The sequence below is a fragment of the Oryctolagus cuniculus genome, chromosome 17 (assembly GCF_964237555.1).
Source record: "Oryctolagus cuniculus chromosome 17, mOryCun1.1, whole genome shotgun sequence".
Classification (NCBI taxonomy): Eukaryota; Metazoa; Chordata; class Mammalia; order Lagomorpha; family Leporidae; genus Oryctolagus; species Oryctolagus cuniculus.
This window is the reverse complement of record NC_091448.1, coordinates 7,560,428-7,580,937: the sequence shown is the minus strand read 5'-3', so window position 1 is coordinate 7,580,937 and position 20,510 is coordinate 7,560,428.

The following is a 20,510-nucleotide window of genomic DNA, read 5'->3' as shown; positions in this document are numbered from 1 at the left end:
GCTGTGTAGGGAAAACATTCCCTCCTGATTTTCATACGCACGGCCAAGTAGGAAAATTCCCCTCCACATCCCTGTATCAAATCTGAATGCCAAAGCTCCAGAGGGCACCCAACAAGAGGGCCTGCACCACGCTGGCTGTGCAGCCGTTGGCTCCTGGTGAGCAAAGACGCCAGGGGAGGAACTACCAGACGGAGGGCAGAACCTCGCCGGTGTCTCTCTGGGCAAGTCAGTGGGGCTCGTCTTGGCGAGGTTTCCACTTCTCCGCACAAGTTTCATCCCTTCTCTCCCATACCGCAGTATGCAGAACTGCACAGGCTCAGGCCTGGCAGGGCCGAGCCACGAGAGAAGGGAGCCGGTCCTCCTGCCCCTCATCTGTGCTGAGCAGGGGACCACACTTGTTGGGGGTCCTGCCTTGAGATTCAGGTACGTCTTCTTCCCTAACATGGGGTGGCGAGCTCGGGGATTCTCCTGTCTCACCCTTGCCGCCTCCTGGGTTCTTTCCACGCCCATCCTACCACCATCCCTGAGAGGATTGATGTGCAGTGGACGCCACATGGTCTGATTCCTTGGCTGCCATTTGAATGCCTTTTGTTGCCTCTCTTCATCACCAGCTCACTCTCATAGCCATGTCCTGGACTTGCCATCACCCAAAATAGTCCCACCTCTGACATTTTAAAAACCTGAGGTCTCTGACACAATGTCCTATCTTTCCAGCTCTTTCTCCTTGCCCGTTCTCTCACCTCATCATGGTCTCCAGTCTCTGAACCCCTCCCTTTTCTGCCAGTGTGTCACCTCTCTCCTGGTGCCATTTTCTTCCCAACTAAGCCCCATGGACCATGGCTGTGCTCACGCCAATACCTCCAACAATGCTGCTTGTTTTTCCACTTCCAGCCCCTTTCACAGACCAGGCCAACCACAGGCCGGCTTCACCCTCACTTCGCAGTGGCCGTGTAGCCCTGGAGAAGGGCCCACAGGCTCCACACACGGGCAGGCTGCTGAATGCCATGCCTGGTCTTGGGTGAGCCTCTCACATGCTCAGTAATCCTCCTGGTCCCCTGAAGCCCACATTCCCTCAGCAGCAACGCCAAGCCTGTAAACCCCTTCTGTGTTCACTTGGAGTAGAGAAGACCTTGCTATCACTTCATTAGAAACAAACAGGCCGTCAGATGCACACGTCCTCCGTTAGTGCCCAAGCCTGCACCCATGCCTCCTTCCCTGTCTCCAGTACAAACTGTACCACCCCAAGGTCAAGTCACGCTCTCTCACCCATTGCTTCCATGAGCTCCCACAAACAGTTGATCCCAACCTTGCTTGCATTCTCTCTCTCTCTCTCTCTCTCTCTCTCTCACTCTCACTCTCGCTCTTGCTCTTACTCTACTTCTTTCTCTTCCATTCTGTTAACAACATCTTTAACAATTTTCTTATCTTGAGTTTATTAACTTTTCATTTTCTCTAAATATTCTCTCTCTCTCTCTCTCTCTCTCTCTCTCTCTCTCCACTCCACCCACCCATCCGATTATACTACCAACATTCTGTTAAGTTTAGTCTACATTTGGGGCATTTACTTTCTCATCTGTCAATGACCCCTCACTGGATTTGTTCCTCTCTTTCTCTATAGTAAACAGTGCACCCCAAGCTGACCCATGACCTCCTAGTCCCCAAATACAAGGTGTTTTTCCATAGTCTCCTTTGTTCTTTCTTTGCGAACTTTTAAGATGTATTTATTTGAAAGGCAGAGTGATACAGAGAGAGACACATACAAAGAGAGAAAATCTTCTATTGCTATTTCAGTCTTCAAATCACCACAAAAAAGCTGGGACAGGGCCAGGCTAAAAGCAGGAGCCAGGAACTCCATCCAGGTCTCCCACACGGTACAAGTACTTGGACCATCTGCTTTCCAGGTCCATCAGCAGGGGCTGGATTGGAAGAGGAGCAGCCAGGACTTGAACCGGCACCCATGTGGGATGCAGGCACTTCAGGCAGTGCATTAACCCACTGTGCCACGGTGTGGATCCCCAGAGGCATCTTTCTAATGCCTGCAAGTATGAGCACCTCATGCCTCTGTACTTGAAATTCTCCTTGGGTGCCCACTGTTGGTTGGATGAAATGCATCTTCCCTTGCATGGCGTGTGTGACTTTTTGGGGAGCTTGGCCCCTTCCTTCCTGTCCAGCCTCACCTTTCTCCATGGCACCCCTTGCATGTGACACTCCAACCTCCTCTGTTACTTTGCGTCACACAGCCTCTTCTGCTCTGATGGTCTCAGTGCCTTAAGGTGTGGCTTTGCATCTACCAGAAATAGCTTTTCTCCCACTCTGCCTCTTCTCCTGCCCCTGTGCCTGTCATGAGAGCCCCAGAGCCGGCATCTGTCCTGGGAAGTGTCTTGCGACCACACCGGAAGGTTTTGGAGCACCTCACCTGTCTCCCTTCATCTACCATAAGGCACCATGCTGGCAGTAGGGTTGTCCATCTGCTCCTCCTTTTCTCCACCTGGGAAAATTATAGATTGGACCCTCCAGGCAACACGGACGTGTGTAAGTGGAGAACCCTTTACTGCCCAAGAGTTCATACCAGCTAGCATGCAGCACGGCTGGTAGCAAGTCACCCTCCAAACCCACAGAGAGCTCCCCGCGTGCTAAGTCCCATTGACCTGCAACCCTCACCTCTGGACGTCCGGCCACTGGACTGTGGCTCTTGGAGCAGACAAGTCTGCACCACAGAGAACAGCTGGGCTGCTCATGCCTGCTGTCGCTCCCTCCTCTCCCAGACGCTTCCAGATTCCCTGCCACCGCGGCGCTCTGGCGGTCTTGGCAGGAGTCGGCAAGCGGCTCCATCCAATGGAGACGGGAGCTGGGGCTCCAGGCGGCCACAGCTTCTTGGGCATGTGACTTAGCAACAAGCCAGGCCTGGGCTGGGCGAGCCACAGAGGGCTGCGGCCTGACTCCAGTCTGGTTTTCTAGCCTCTGAGATAATTCCTCAAGCCTCCAGACGAACAAGACTCGTGGGAATAGAGCCAAGGGGGAACGGGGTGGGAAAAAAAGAAATGGCTTCAAGAAAAAAGGGGAAAAAAAGAATTTTGCCGCGGTGTTGCTTAGGATAGAAGCAGGAATTCTGAACATTTTAGACCATTTCATGGAGTGTGTGCTGGGCTTACTGGGAGGCAGCCCTGGATGTTGGATGACGTCCGAGGCAGACTCCGCCACCGTCACCCCCGAAATTCTTCACACCCCTTCTCTACCACTCCCCACTCCCGCACTCACCTGGGAGTCCCAGAGGCCAAAAACAAAGAAGCCGGAGACTTCTTCATTCCCTCCCCCAACTTACACATCAAACCATTGTGAAAAAACAGCCGGAGCCAAGTGTCATCGTCATGGACAACTCTTTTTTTCGAGTTATCAGATCAGCAACTAGAGTTTCCCTGGTTCCCAATGTAGCAGTGCATGTGTGTGCACCGTGCAAACCAGCACACACCGATAGAGCCAGCATCAGGAAAATAAGGGGCTGGGACATGGACGACACACCTGCCTCTGCTTGCGATCTCAAACAGACTTCAGCAGCTGTTGTTGTTAAGTGGGCTGGCTAGAGAGTGGCTTTTACTGTGGCCCCTGTTTAGCAAAATATAATGCTACAAGCTGATTAATTCAATACTTATATCAGGCACTATGAGGAGTACATGAGTCATGCCATTTTACGCTCACAACAGATGAGAGAGAGAGAGAGAGAGAGAGAGAGAGAGAGAGAGAGAGAGAAATCCCACCACTGGTTCACTCCCCAAATGCTCACAATGGCCAGGGGGCTGAGACTATGAGCCAGAAACTACATCCAGATCTCCCATGCAGGTGGTAGGGGTCCAACTACTTGAGCCATCTCCACCTCCTTCCAGGGTCTGCATGAGCAGGGAGCTGGAGTCAGGAGCCAGGAATCAAACACCAGGCACTCGGGAGTGGGGCGCAGGTGTCTTAGCTGGAGGTGTAACTGCTAGGCAAAACACCCACCCCTCCTCACCTCCATTTCTAAGGAAACTAAGAGCGAAATGGAGACTCATCCCACCTTCCTTTGAGCCCTCCAACCATCCCCAAGCAGGCGATGAATGAGAGGAGGGGAACGGACCTCCCATGGCCTCCCCCAGCGACGGCTCAGGCGCGCTTCCTCCATCCTGCACAGAGCAATCTCTCCACTGTTCCCTGGCACCAGCCCCATCGGAAGTGCATTCCCGATCTTGCCCTTCTGATCTGTCTCTGTCTGGAAACTCTTCGTCAGCTCCAACTGCCTCACGCCCAACCCCCAACATGGGCAGAAGGACAGATGTGACCATTCCACGAAAGGGCTCCTGGGAAGAACGGGAGCAGATCAGGAATGTCACGGTCACCTCCCCTGTCAGCACCACAAACGTGTGATGGTGCCACACGGGGCAGGAGGGACCCGAAGGAGCAGGCACGTGCCACGGCGTCGAATCCAAGGCACCGTGGGGCCTGTTTTTGCTGCATCCGTCCAGCTCCGGCTACTTGTTCCAAACCAGTCTTTCAAAGGGCGGGATGATGCGCTGGCAGGGAAAAGGATCCCCTCCTCCCAGTTCCTGGGAGTGTGAGCTCATTAGCACCTCCGTGCTCCTGCCTTGCCATGAGATCGCAGAGAATGAGCTCAGAGGAAGGAGGCGCTGAGTCAGACCGTCTCGCCCGCTTGAACAGATCTCCTTCGGCTTCCACGGCAGCTCCTAGGAAAATCAGCCTGCGGAGCTCCAGGAGCAGCTGCCCTCCACGCTCGCTTCCGGCCCCAATCCGTTCCCCCAGCTCTGCCTCGCCGTCCTCCCCGGTCTCCAGGTGGTCCTCCCTCTCCCACTGCACTGGCTCTAGTCCTGCCAAGTGGACACACAGAGGCAGGTGCTCAACGTCATACAGAGGCAGGTGCTCCCGGGAAAGTCTGGCTTGGACTCTAGGCTGACCTGTCACAGTTCCAGGAGCTTTTTTGGGGGGTGAGGAGTGACTGTAGATTTTACTAAAAGTCTTCAGGTGCAAATTCCATAAACCTCGAAACTGTGAACCTCAATGGAAATTTAATTAAATGAGTTAATATATCGAGAGTGTTTTGGACAATGTCTGGCACACAGTGAACTACATAAATGCTTAGAAATGAGTAAGAGTTTGGAGAAATATGTGTTTCAACATTGCAGCAGGCTATATATTCCAGAACCATTGCAAGTGGGGATTTCACCTTGGGTCTCCGCTGCTTGCCATCAGTCCTGAGAGCGGCTCTCTCCTCCGTCACATTTCTTTCTTCCTCCTCTCTCTCCCTACGAAACCTGGGAGTAGATGCACAGGGTTAAAAGCCTTACCTTTTGCTCTCAGCACCACATTTTGCTCTCAAATCCAGGGGAAACCCTGGTGTTGGTGTTGTGTGGGTGGAGTCTCTTCCTAGCTCTTGCGGGGCAATTGTCTTGGCATCCTCACCCTAACCACTTAGAATCAAGCTGCAAAGACAGGAATGCACTGGAAAGCCCATGTGAATGTGAGCATTCCTCCCCCAAACCCATTGGCAAGCGTTCTCCTTGGCTTCTCAGCACAGATCCTCTCTGGAAATCTTTGTGGAGAGAGGGTCAGGGCTGCGGGGAGAGACGAGATCCCGGGGGTTTTAACCACAAGCCCAGTCTCAGTGTGCCATCGCCGCTCGAGGCTGCCTGCAAAACAGATGCCGAATTCTTCCCTCCCAACTGGACCCATGGTCTTCCGTGTCCTCAAAGAGGGCAGAGGCAAAGCTTAAACAAGAATGCTTTCCTCTGTTTTAGGACTTCGAAGGAGGAGCGTGGCTGAGAAAGGAAGGAGACACCTCCACCCAAGCGTGCACAGCTCCGCACGCTGCAGCTGGCCTCCCGGGATTATGCCCAGCCTCGGCTGCTCCAAGTCTTGGCTGAGATTCTGCCCAGGGCCCTCCCCGTCCCCAGGAGAGGGGAGTGACGGATCCGCTCTCCAGAGACGCGATGAAAGATGTGAGTCAGAAGAAGTGGGAAGGGAGTTGGCTCCGGGTTCTGGGCGCAGTGTGCTGGCAGCTGGATAGGCTGAAGGAAGAGGAGGGGGATCCCCACAGAGAAAGTGCCCCAGTCTCCTGCTGCCTCCTTCCTAACCCACTCAGCTATTTCAGAAATATGCCAGGCACAGAGTGTGCAAGTCCGAGACCCCACGGAGAACCCGAGAGCCATCTGCAGATAGGAACTGGGGCTTTCTCTGTGCCAGGAACTCTGCTGGATTGTGGGATGACAGATGGATGAGAAGAGGTTGCATGGGGATCATGAGTGAGAACCTGCTTTGGAGGTGGCCACACCACATAATGCCAGGACTCTTGGGAATTACTGGTTTGCAGATGAGTGAACCAAGGCTCAGCAAGGGGTAAGGATTTGTCTACCACACACAGCTCCCCCATTGAGTGGAAAGACATCCCACTGGCTCTCAGAACAATGTGTGAAGACAACACAGAGGGAGCAGGTGCATGAACCCATGAGACCACCCCACGTGGTCCTGACTCAGAGCAGGTCACTAGCATCTTGTCACCTGTGAGCTGCATGATGGATACACGGGTGACAATCTCATGTTGCCTATCTCAATGTCCTATTCTGGATTTGGGTCTAGGATCCATTATAACAAAGTCTTGACCATAAGAAAATGAAGGAAATCCAAGAGGCCATTCATACAGCTCTCTGGAGTGGGAAGTTCTTTGATCACACACCACAAGGCTGGTCAATCTTCTGGTTCCTTTTTGGAGAAAAGGAAAAGGACCTACAACTGATTTAAATTCTGCACCACTACCTGCCTTTAAAAACACAGCAGGCCCAAGTGCTGTGGTGCAGCAGGTTAAACCACGGCTTGGAACGCCTGCACCCCTGGTTCGAGTCCCAGCTACTCCACTTCCAATCTGGCTCCCAGATTGGTGCACACCCTGGGAGGCCAAGTCATTGGGCCCCTACCACCCACGTGGGAGACCCAGATTGAGCTCCTGACTCTGGGCTTTGGCCTAGCCCCAGCTGTTGTGGGATAAACCAGTAGATGGATGATATCTCTCTCTCTTTCTCGTACTCTCTCCCCTCCAAATAAATCTTTTAAAAAAACACACATGAATGAAAAGTACATGAGCAAGGAGCATGGAGTTCACACTTCGCCTTCAGAACAATCACCAGACTTAAACATCCGTGCTCACTGTTGCCTTCTAGACCGTGAGCTCTGCGGTGACGAGTGCCAGGTGATTCAGGACCCCGCCCAGAGCCTGCACAGACCACCTAACCCAGAAGTTCCATCTGACAGTGAGTTAGGTTCATCCCACGGAGGACAAAACAAGACATAACTTTTTCCCAGAACTCGCCACCATTCTTTTTTTTTTAATTTATTTATTTGAAAGGTAGAACCACAGAGAGGCAGCGGCAGAGAGAGATAGAGAGAGAGGTCTTCCATCTGCTGGTTCACCCCCCAGATGGCCGCAATGGCCGGAGCTGTGCCGATCCGAAGCCAGGAGCCAGGAGCTTCTTCCAGGTCTCCCATGCTGGTGCAGAGGCCCAAGGACTTGCGCCATCTGCTACTGCTTTCCCAGGCCATAGCAGAGAGCTGGATCAGAAGTGGAGCAGCCGGAACTCGGACTGGCACCCATATGGGATGCTACGCCACAGCGCCAGTCCCACTTGCATCCTTTCTTCATCTCCTCCGTGGAGGTGTGCAGGTTTCCTGGGGGCCACACGGAGACAGCACAGTGGCGGCCGTGGAGCTGTTGGGAAATCCATGATGAAGTTTGGACACCAGCAGAGGAAGTGACCCCAGGGAACAGTTCCGCCTTCTGGAAGCCACCAGAAGTGGCCCAAACCAAGCAGCCGGCTGGATGCCACGGTCTCAGAGGGCCAGGGACGCACAGGGGACACGTGCAAGCCTGTCGTGGCCGGCCTCTCTTGCCCCAGGGGATGGCTACCAGTGACGTGTTTGGGGGCTTGTGGAGGTCCGTGGCCCCCACGTCCCAGGGTCCTGCATGACAACCTATATGACGCATTTCATTGGGTTTTTCCTTCTTTTTCACACTGAAAATGCCCCTGAAATAGTCCTAACCCTGACTCGTGCTCGGAGGGAAGTCACCAGCCCCATCACGTGCTGGCAGCAAAGCAAGGCCAGCGGCAGGGAGGGGGCTTCAGCAGCGCCCAGTTCTGAGGCTGAAGTCCAAGTTCGGCTCTGTGCAGGTCAGTTCTTCTGGGGCTGCAAAGAGAGGACTCGCCTCTCTCTGCACCTCCATGTCCCTGTTTAATAAGGACACCTATCCTATCAGATTCAGGCCACTGGAAGACCTCACCTTGACTACCTCTGTCAAGACACTGTCTCAAAAGAACATCTCATTGAGAGCCACTAGGGGTTAGGGAGGTGAATTTGGTCACATGGGTTTCAACCTACAGTACTTACCTGGGCTCCTTCCTTAGACACAGCGGTGAGACAGAGGGAGGCTTGAGGGGACGGGGATCCCAAGCATCAGGTGTAAGCAGAGCCAGACAAGATCCGCAGCCCTGGGGGAGGCAGGGGAGGGATCATTGTGTCCCCACTGTCCCTGTACCCCTCTGCATTTTGTGTTTGCATCTGGAGATGCCTCTGTTTCCATTGGCACCTGATCTTCCTGTGTAGGTGACGTGGGCAAGCTGGCTCTCGGCAGTTGCTGAGCAGGGAGTTCTGCTCCCCAAAGTCCTTGGCCCCCAAACCTGCTCCCTTTCTTACCCTGCCCCGAAAGCCTACTATGCAAAACTGCTTTTGCTCTTGGATGTTCTTGAGAATAGTTTCTGGTTATTTCAAACACGTGTCCAGTCACTTTATTTTTAAAGACTTATTTATTTATTTGAATGTCAGAGAGAGAGAGAATTTCCATCCACTAGTTCATTCTCCAAATGGCCACAATGTTCAGGGCTGAGCCAGGCCAAAACCAGGAGCCAGAAGCTTCATCCAGGTCTCCCACAAGGGTGGCAGGTGCCCAAACCCTTAGGCCATTGTCTGCTCTTCCTAGGCTGTCAGCATGCAGTCAGATCAGAAGTGGAGTAGCCAGGACTCGAACTGGCATCCATACAGGATGCCAGCACTGCAGGTGGTGGCTTAACTCACTACACCGCAAGACTGGCCACTGTCCTATCACCTCTAATGCATAGCAAGTTCTTCCAGTGTCAGGCTGACTTAAGACATCATGCCTGCTGGGTCACCTACCACCTGGATGGCCTGGAGCTAAAGGATTACCTAACCTCGGGGTGCCATGGCCTGCTCGTCTTTCACACAGAGATGATAGTTATGCTCAATGTTATTGTAATGACTCAACAAAAAAGCATATGAACGCATGTGTGCTTTTAATACAGGGCAGCTGGGCACCCCCTGCCATGCACAGCACCTACTGTATACAATAGCTCACAAAAGCTCCCTAGCACCCAGAGCTGTCTGTGTGCACACAGATGCTCCAAAAAATGTTCACCTGGTGAGATGTGTCCTAGCAAGGGCTGGCCAAAATCAGCTCAACACTGTGTGTCCCTCCCCATGGAGCCAAGGACCCCATTCTCTTCCTCTACACCCCAGACTTTCAATTCTGGATATATCGCTTCCCGAGGGAAACTCGCTAACAAGCGTTGGGAGGCACAGCTGGGGTGAGAGGCAGGGCTCATGCTGGGAACTTGGAGGCTGCCAAGCAAGCCCCTGAGAATTCTGGGGCATCCTCGTTTCTGCTCCCTGACATAATCCTTAGCTCTCTGTCTCCAGCAAGAAAAGCTAGGTCTTCTGTCCCTGGTCTGAGGTTGCTTTTGAAATCCAGCACCCAGGCTAAAGAGTTAACAGGACCTCGTGTGCAGGGATTTCGCCGTAATCTGTACACATGTCCAGGGGATCAGGGCTGTGGGAGGTGGTGCTAGTCCGTGGCAGTTGCTCAGGCCTTTGGCCCGCAGCCCGCCAAGCTCCCAAAGCCCTCTTGTCCAAGTTGATTTGAAACTTAATTAAGAACAACTGAGCAGAAGCCGAGGGGCATGCAGGGCCATCGCCCCCCAGCCTGGAGAGCATGGAGGTGATAAGCATCTCCTCGGGAAATGCTAAGTTGGCAGAGATGCGCACTCTGTCCCCTGTGAAAACACACAACACCACCCGCCAGAGCCACGGCGTGCAGAGAGGCGGGGGCTTAGCGGGGGCCAGGGCTAAGCCTGCAGCTGACAGGGGTGGGGGTTAGGAGACAGGTCCTCTGAGCAGCCTGGCCGCAGCCACATTCCTGCAGTCCCGTTAGGCAGGCAGAAGGGCCGTGCCTGCCTCTTCCTCTCACCCCCAACTCCTGCTCCCCCAGCTGAAAGGCCTGGCACCATCTGTCCCTTCAAACTGGTGACAGCTGAGCAGCACTGCCCGAGAAGGACTTGCAGAGAAGGAAGGACAGGACAACAGACAGGATGCACACAGAGTGGGGCTCTGGCAGCTAAGCAGAGCTGGGTCCCTGGCTAGGAGATGCGTGGAGAAGAACCGAGGTTTTTGTGGATGACCCAGATGATCGGAATTTCCAAACACATGGGTCACTGGCCCCCAACACGGACGAGCCCTAGATTCCGGGATGCTTCTTAAGGAATATGGATGCCAAGACTCCCACCCAGACTTTGGCCAAGAACTTGGCATTTTTAAGATACTCTTCAGGAGGCAGGTGTTTGTCCCAGGGGTTAAGACGCCTCTTGGAGGCCGGGCGCCACTGCTCACTAGGCTAATCCTCCGCCTTGAGGCACCGGCACACCGGGTTCTAGTCCCAGTTGGGGCACCGGATTCTGTCCCGGTTGCCCCTCTTCCAGGCCAGCTCTCTGCTGTGGCCCGGGAGTGCAGTGGAGGATGGCCCATGTGTTTGGGTCCTGCACCCCATGGGAGACCAGGAGAAGCACCTGGCTCCTGGCTTTGGATCAGCATGGTACGCCGGCTGCAGTGTGCCGGCCGCGGCAGCCACTGGAGGGTGAACCAACGGCAAAGGAAGACCTTTCTCTCTGTCTCTCTCACTGTCCACTCTGCCTGTAAAAAAAAAAAAAAAAAAAAAAAAAAAAAAAACACCTCTTGGGATGCCCACACCCCTTATCGGAGTGTCTGGGTTCAAGTTCTGGCTCTGTTGCCGATTCTAGCTTCCTACTGATGTGCATCATGGGAGGCCGCAGGTGATGGCTCAAGCAGTTGGGTCCCTGCCACCCATGTGGGAGACCCGGATGGAGTTCCTGACTCCTGGCTTTGGTCTGACCCAGCCAGTGGAGGGGAGACCAGGTGATTCTGACCACACGTGTTAAGGGTTAGAATTGTCTAGACCAGCCCGGCAAACAACAGCCTGTGGGCCAAATGCAGCCCACCGCCTGGTTTTGTAAATAAAGTTTTATTGGAATACAGCCACACCTGTTGTTTATAAATTGTTTATGGCTACTTTAGCAATCTAATGATGGGATTCAGAAATTGCAACAGAGGGGTACGAACAGGTGCCAAAATTTTTTGGACCAGAATAAACTCATATTTTAATCCCCCTTTCCCACGATCTTTGTGAAGTTCACTTGTACACATTGTGACTCCATGTGCGCGTCTTTGAGTGCATATGGAAGCGTGTATGTGAGTGTTAATGTGTGGGTGTGTGCATATCTATGAGTTCATGCTAATGCACATGACTGTGTGTGCAGGTGTGTGTGGGGGTGTGTATGAACACGCTTTAATGTGCGTGAGTGGGGGGGTGTAAAACCTCTACATCAGGGACAGTCCTGATGAACTCAGATTCTGCAGGTGCACGGCCAGGCAGGCTGGGAACCAGAGGGAGGCCAGTGAGATGCCAAAGGCCCAGTGGCAGGAGGCACTCACTCGCGGGGTCAGATGCTCCAGGCAGGCCCTGTCCTGCTCTGTTGCTTAACTGCCCTCTGCCCTAGGCTTGGGCAGTCCCCTTGTGAGCTTCAGGCTCCTTGTCCGTCTTAGGGTCAGATCATGCTTGTGTGTGGGAGGGAGAGGAAAGTAAGAGAAAGCCTTCAGTGTGCAGTCCGGAGCCCCGCCTCCAGCAATTTCTCATGCAAACAGCAAGCACCTGCTCTGGAGAGGTTGTGCTCTGGGTATTGGAAATAAAACGTGGACCAAAACCAAAACATCCCTTCCTGGAGCAGATGAGCTCACTGGGCCAAAAAGGGGACAAAATGACCCCGCGACCACATCCAGGACCTTCCGATGATGACCGTAGCTACAGAGCACATACTGAGGGCCACAGATGCCACGCCCACACAGAGACAGCCACATGGGCCCTCCTTTAAGACATTACGTAGCCCCTGGCAACCTTGCCCCGTGTGGACCATCTGCCTCCTCCCCCCAACCCCGACCCCAAGAATCTCCAACCTGCCGGGACTCCAATACTGTCATTTGTGGCTCACAAGGAGGCATTCTGGCAAGAAAGCTAGGCAAAGCAAAACAAAAGCCGAACAGCCCCACACTGCTGCCGTCTCCCTGACTTCTCTGCTGAGAAGGAGTTAATTGTCCACAGGCACAACAGGAAGTCGGGGGGCCCCAGCGACCCCACGCGTGCCCAGCAGGGGTGTCCTTCCGGATCGCAGATCCTCACTTTTTCGATGTAACTCCTGAAGCCTAAGCAACAGTGGAACCCGCACAGCGACCGTTCTAGCCAACCTCGCTCCTGGGGGCGGGGGGTAGAGGGGGCATTTGGTAATGGAGGAAGAGGGTTTTGAAATACTCTGTGCTTGCAGCCAGCGCGAGATAAATCTCAGGTCCCACTCGGAGGCTGAGACTCAGAGGCTCTGCCGGTTTGCTCGGGAGGAAAATCTCTCTGCTGCCTTGTTGCACCTGCACCCAGTGCCGTGGGGGAAATGACCGTCACACTGGGCAGCTCTGTGTGCTGACTGCGCTTTCTCAGCTGGGCTGGGGGGTGTTTCCCTGCAGCCCCTACTCCATCCTTCTTCCTTTATTTCCACACACACACACACACACACACAGGCAGCCAGGATTCAGCCAATGTCAGTAACAGCCCCTTAAAAACTCTTGCACAGGTAAAGCCACTGCCTGTGAGCCGGCCGCCCCAGGGAGCCTCCCCAGCTGCTCCGCTTCTGATCTAGCTCCCTGCTAATACACCTGGGAAAGCGGTGGAAGGCGGCCCAAGTGCCTGGGCCCCTGCACCCACGTGGGAGACCCGGAGGAAGATCCTGCATCACAGACCGTTTAACCCACTGCATCACAACCATCATCAGCCCCCTTCCTGCTCTTTCTTGACCATCCTTCTTCAGGGGTGCACATTTTCTGTTTGCTTCTCTAGAATATTCCTCCTGCCTGTTCATGGCTGGTCCCCCTCTCTTTACGCGGTCTGCTCTCCTGGGGGAGACGCCCCAGCCACTCCACCTAAGACAGTGTGAAGGGTTCTCTCCCTCTCGTCCCTTACCCTGCTTGGTTTTTTTTCACTCAGCTTTGTCACTCTCTGTCATGATGGTCCAAATTTATTTATTATCTGTCTCCCTCACTAGAAGTCAACCTCACGATGGCATCGGTTTTGTTCCTCTTCTTCCCTGCCCTATGCTTGATGCCTAACTTATCATGGATAAACAGCACGTATTTGCTGAGTGAATGAAGAAACAAATGCTATAATAAAACCCAAGTGCAGCATAATCTATCCACACCCCTGCAGGCTCTGACCAGAACACCCAACGTGAAGCATCTCCCTTTCCTGGAAAATTTCTTTTAAGCACAATTTCAATGTTTTTTAAAAGATTTATTTATTTTATTTGAAAGGCAGAGAGAGAGAGAGAGAGGTCTTCCATCTGCTGGTTCACTTCTCAGATGGCCACAAGGGCCAGAGCTGGGCCAATCTGAAGCCAGGAGCCAGGAGCCAGGAGCTTCTTCTGGGTCTCCCACATGGGTTCAGGGGCCCAAGCACTTGGGCCATCCTGGGCTGCTTTCCCAGGCCACATCAGAGAGCTGGATCAGAAGTGGAGCAGCCGGGACTAGAACCAGCACCCATATGGGCTTTAGGAGGTGGCTTTACCCACTATGCCACAGCTTCAGCCCCTCAAGGATCAAATCTTATTCCCCAATGTGTTTCTCTGGAAGAAGATGTTTGCACCAATGCACAGTGCATCTCGGAAAACTGTTCTGTGATTTTCTAAAGGATTAGCTGCAGGGCTTCAAAAATCGAAAATTGACTGAACCTGGTGCAAAAACCACACCACACATCCAGGTGAGGCATGTGCAGGCGGGGCTCATCCGGCTTGCTCAGAGTTGCTCCCGGCCTGCTTGGAGCATCGTTCTACTCAACATGCCACAGAGAGCCACTACGGGCTGGTGGAGGAGAAGGGAGAGGAAGGGAGAGAGCTGTCCACGTCTTACCCACCTCCACCTGGGCAGCCGTACGATGTGTGTTGTGTAAGCACAGCAGTGCCGATGACAACAGCTAATACTTTGGAGGACTGGCTCAACAAGGTACTAAACATTTCACAGTCCAGAGCTCAATTAATCCAGCAACAAACTATGTGACTTAACTAGTATGGTTTCTGCCTTCCAGGGAAGCTAAATAACTTCCCTACGTTTGCACAGCTGCACAATTCAAACCCAGACTGGTCTGACCCTCGAGCCCAAGAGCACCTCCATCTACCTTCTTCTCACCTACACATGGCCCTGGTTGTTCCTGTCTTGCATACAGGGCCCCTGTGAGAGACAAATGACGTATTCAGTGTGAAAGACACCCTCAAATAATAAGGCAGGTACTAGTCTTCCTTTATTCATATATCTCAGGCCTCCTCTGGGCCAGACCCTGTTCAGAAAGGAGTCACAGCAGAAACTGAAGAGATAGTGGCCAGGCCCATTGGACCAGAAGCCAGCAGGAAACATAGACAATAGTGGGAGGGAGACAAGAATAAGTGAAGTTATATTAGTTTTCTGTTACCACAGTGAACTAGGCAACTAACTTTATCAAGAGAAAAGGTTTCTGTATCTCATGGTTTGGGAGGTTTGGGCACAAGATCGGGCAGCCCCATTGGTGTGGAATCTGTGGAGGGTGGAGGAGGCATTGGTGGAGCACGAGCAGAAGGCACACCATGTGGTGAGCCAGAAAGGAGAGAGAGAGAGAGCGAGAGAGAGAGAGCGCATGAGCATGTGGCTGGGCCCAGCTGTGGCTTTCATCACAATCCAGTGACCTAAGGACCCCCACCCTGTGGTGGAATGAGAAGGCCATGCCAAGATGGCCACTGGCAATGGAGCCTGCCTGGCAACAGGCTGTGATTGGTTAGGGCATAAACCGCCCCTTGACCGGATTGGCAGTCTTGGCTATATAAGCTGCTGTACCAACTGAAATAAACGAGTCTGCTTGCCTCTGGCCTGCTTCCACCTGACTCCCAGGGTCTGTGTGGTAACTCCATGCCTCTTGCCCCTACCCCGCTCCTCCTCTCAGAACGAATCCACAGCAACAACACCCCACCCCCAGTCTAGCCCCACCTCCTCCACTCCATGATTGGATTAAATCTCCACCTCCTTTAGTGCTGTTAACTTATGATTTGGAGGTGTAAACCCCTGCGTGGGATCTGAGCCAGAACACAGTCAAATGATAGCCTGGGTGGTGAAAGAGTATAGGGCGAGGCCTGGTGGGCTGCTGAGATGCCAAATGGATCGGGCGGGACAGAGGGGGTCAGAGAAGTGCTGTCTTGGGAGAGGACCCTGTAGAAAGCCCCTATGAAAAGGGCCAGCCAAGGGGAAGAGCACTGCAGACGGTGGGAGTGGCAAACACAAAAGCTTGGGCAGATTCCCAGGCAGGTGACCAACAGCCAGAAGCTGGAAGCCAAGAGCGGGGGTGGGTCAGGAAGGAGGCAGTGGCAAGACCTCCTCGTCCCCAGGGAGACACTGGGGACAGGGCTCCAGCAAGGTGGGCAGTAGCAGGGTCACCGCATCCACCCCGGCTGGGAGCAAAAGCAGCGCTCCGGCTCCAGGGAAAGACCCAGCAGCAGCATCTGCACCCACAGACACAGCTCCCCGCGCTCGGCCCAGCCTTCGACTCTTCTCATCTACAGATTAACTGCTGAGCAAAGAGACCAAGGAACAGGGAAGTTTGCTGAGGTCCCACCCCCTCCCCCTGGGTCACCGCTCCCCCCTCCTCAGCATATTTGCATGAGATAAGAGCAGTAAGTCACTCATTACAGCAGAACAGGAACCACGTACAAGGACACCCCACAGCAGAAAGTGGCCAGGGTTAGAGGCAAAGCCCTGATGCTTTAGGGAGCTGGGAGAGCTGCAGGTGCAGATGCTACCTAAACCAAGGTGATACGGCCCTGCCGAAGGGCACCCCACACAAAACTATTTGCAGGCTGTCGCTGCATGTGCCACCTACAAACACGGCACAGAGCGTAGAATCTTCCAAGGGTGAAAGTCCTGGCTGATCAGCCCCTGGCCACCAGCAAGAGCCCTCCTGAGTGAGCTCAAGGACTCGGCACAGTCTGGTCTCCCTAAGCCGGGGCACCACCAGAAGGGAGGGTTTCCCCTTCCAGGGAGCAGCCAGGAACTGTGCTCGGCAGAGGAGGAGCCAGACTCCAGCTGTACCGGGGCCACTGGAGTGCGTCTCAGTTGAAACGAGGTCATGAAGGTGGCCTCTAAGAGGACAGACATTCTCCTAAAAAGAGGAGACTTGGGCCCTGATGGACACACACAAGGACGCAGTGGGGAGAACACGATTCAGAAGCCAAGGAACGCCTGTGGCCACCAGGAACCAACAGAGGGGCCTGGGACCACACTCCCACAGTCCTGGCAAGGGTCCAACCTGGCCGACACCTTGACTTTGGACCCTAGATGGAAGCAGTGAGACAACAGATTTAAGTTGTTGGAGCCCCCCAGGTTGGAATCCCATGGGTGAAGACCTCCAGGAAACAATACGGTCTCCAAACATAGCTGATCCTGGAAGGCAGGTGCTCACCTTCCAAAAATTGTCCCCTGACCCCTCCCTGGTGTCCTGAATTGAAGACAGGAACAATCTCCACGTGACTTTGAAAGGGGCTGGGCCCTGGGCAGTGGACAGGGCTGCCTCCTGGAGTTCCAATGCTTGCTGTGTGTCAGGACCCAGCCAGAGACTTTGCGTGGGCGATCTCATTTCAGCCTCGGGATGCAAAGGAGTGCCAGTGCATCTCCCATGCTCTAGGGGAGAAACCAAAGGCGTTGGTTACTCTGCGATGTTCCCCACAGGGGGCTGAGGAGTCTGGTGCATCTGGGCCTGTGGGGATGCAACAAGGGAGTCCCGGGGAAGGGCTGTGCTTAAAGATAGATGAGGCTCATGGAACTGCAAGTTCTTATCCAAGACGCACATCCTGGAAGAGAAAGAGGCAGACAGGCTGGCGCACCAGGCTGGGTTCTGCAACCCCCACACCATCACAGCCATCCAGCTTGGGCACGGCCATCCCAGGACTTCTCCACAAGATTGTGGGCAGGAGTGTCTGCACACGGTGGGGCATCCAGCAGCCCCCAAACCCTCCAGCTGGCTTCAAGCTCTGTCCCTGTCCTTCCCCAGGCCTTGGGGCCTCAAACCACCAAACTACCAAATCTGCCCTAGGGGGCGGCGCACCTTGCAGTCCGAGAGCAAATGAATCACTCTGAGTCTAATTGACTTCACCTCCAGAGTGAGGTTATGAGGGACCTGGGATTTGAGGTGTACAGAGGGCGGGGTCTCTCAGCCCCAGCACCGCTGACACTGGGGCTGTGTGGGTCCTTACCAGGGGGTCTAGCCCTTCCAGGGCACGACGTTTAGCAGCGTCCTTGACCTCTGTGGACCAGAAGCCAAGAGCATTCCTCCCAAATGCTGACCAGCAAAACTGCACCAGACATCGGCGCATGACCTCCACCGAGAAGCACGGATAAGAGAATACTCAGAAGAGTGTGAGGTTTGCACTAGAAACTGACGGAATTCCAGCGTCCTTCTATGAACGAGCAAGACCCAAGCTGACAGTCGGACGAAGGAGAAAGGACCGCCGACTCCTGCTGCCTCACACTTGGCGGCCAGCCCAGTGGCCCTCTCGCTGGCCCCAGAGGCTAAGCCTCCCTCCTACCAATGCTTCCCTCTTGTTGTTAGCAAGGGTCCCCGGCAGAAGCCCTGGTCTTACCTCCGATCCCTCCCTCTCCGTCAGCTCTCGGATCTACCTGCTGCCCACCAATCCCGAGGCTGATTCCTTCCCTTGCTCTCCATTCCCTCTGTCGACAGCGAAGGTGAAGTCCCCTTCCTCACTCACCCAGAGACCCCTGTGGTTTCAGAAGATTCTAGACCAATTTTCTAACCTTTCTTTTTCTACGTCCTCCTGTCTGGGCAACACTGCCCAGACACCACACTCATGTTCCGCGTACCAAGACCAAGGTCTTGGTCTCCAGTCCTTTGATCACCACCCTCTCCCCACCCGGGCAGCCTTACTCCCCGGCAAGTGGCTCCTCTCTCATCACATTCTGTCTCCAGCATTCTTCTCGCGTTGTTGCACACACAGTGCTTCTCCAATCTCTTTCCCAGTCCTTCAGTCCCAGGGCAGGTTAATTAAAAAAAGAAAAAAAAAATACCCTGTTCACCCTGTTTAACTTCTCCAACCCCACTGACTTTTCCCTTTATGAAAATTCTATCGCAGTTCTGGTCATTTCCGTACAACATAACACTTATCGTCTAAAGCCGGCATCGTCTCTCTCTCCCCTGCCGTCCTCAGATGACGCGAGTTTGTATTCCCAGAGTCCCAAGGTCCTCTTCTCCCTACCCCCAAATACCTGGCTTCCTTCCTCCCCATCTGCTTCAGGATTTGTTCAAGTACCACCTTCTTAGCACAGCCTCCCCGACCACCCTATCCATCCCCTTCACCTGCTGGGAACATGGCCGCTAAGTGAATCATGGCTTCCCTGGTGCTTACGAGAGCCGAGATACTTGCCTGGACACACAGACGTTACTGATCTCCCTCGCAGATGGTTCAAGGTCAAATCTGTCCTCAGTATTCTATTATGACTCCTTATCGAAGTCCTTGATCTTAACCTCTAAGGGTAACAACCTTCTCAGTTTTGTTTTTCTGAAATTAACCTTTCATTCTAGAATAGTTCCAGATATTTTTATAGAAAACTTGTGATGTTAATACAGAGAGTTCCTATAAACCCTACATCCAGTTTCCCCTATTGTTAACATCTAGCATTAATAGGCATATTTTTCACAACTAATGAACCCATACTACGGGGTCGGGGTTGTGGTGCAGCAAGTAAAGCCCCTGTGAGTCTGGTGTCCTCCATGAGTGTCGGTTCAAATCCCAGCTGCTCCACTTCTGATCCAGCTCCCTGCTAAGCACCTGGGAAAGCAGCAGAAGATGGCCCAGGTACTTGGGCCCTGAACTCATGCGGGAAATGTGGATGGAGTTACAGGCTCCTGGTTTTAGCCTGGCCCAGCCCTGGCCATTGTGGCCATTAGGGGAGTGACCCACTGGATGGAAGATCTCTCTCTCTCTCTCTCACGCTCTCGCTCTCTCTCTCATCTCTCATCTCTCACTCTCTCTGTAACTCTTTCAAATAAATAAATACATCTTAAAATAAATAACTCTGAGAGGCCAGCATTGTGGTGTAGCTGGTTAGACAGCTGCCTGCAATGCCAACATTCCATGTGGGCACCGATTCAAGTCCCAGCTGCTGCGTTTCAATCCAGCTCCCTGCTAACACACCTGGGAAAGCAGCAGAAGATGGCCCAAGGGCTTGGGTCCTTCCACCCATTGGGAGAGCCAGAGGAAGCTTCTGGCTCCTGCTTCAGCCCGGCACAGCCCTGCTTGCGGACTTTTGGGGAGAGAAGCAGCAGATCTCTCTCTCTCTCTCTCTCTCTCTCTCTCTCTCTCATTCTCTCCCCTCCCGCCCCATCTCTCCCTCTCTCCCTCTCTCTCTCTCTGTAATTCTGTCTTTCAAATAAGTAAATAAATATTTAAAATGAAATACTTGTGTTGGCACATTCTCACTTTGCAAAGTCCGTAGTTGACTCAGATTCCCTTAGATTTTCCCCGACGTCCCTTCCTGTGTCCCAGGACCCTGTCCAGGATGCCCCGTTCCACCTGACTGCCACCCCCTTCGGCTCTTTTTGGCTGGGACAGTTTCCAACCTTCTCCTGCTTTTCATGATCTCGAGAGTTTGGAGGAGTTTGTAGATCGCCCCTCCGTGAGGATGTGTCTGATGGTTTTCCCGTCAGTCTTAGGTTCTAAGTCTGGGGAAAGAAGCTCACAGGAAGTGCCTGCTCCACGCGTCTGTCCAGGGTTCACGCTCACATCACATCACGGCGGGCACGCACCTTGAGCGCCAGTCTAGGGCGGGGTTTGTCAGGTTTCTCCGCTGCAAGTCACCCGTTCCCTCCCTTTCCCCAGTCATCTTTAGCAGGAAGCCACCTGCTTGAGGACAGAGTATCTACAGGAATTATTTGGAATTCTTCTATTATGGAAGAGTGACTTATCTCCCATTCATTTTTTTACTCAGCCCTTTACTTATACCAGTGTGGACTTGTGTATTTTACTTTTATTCTTTGGGATACTATGTGGTAT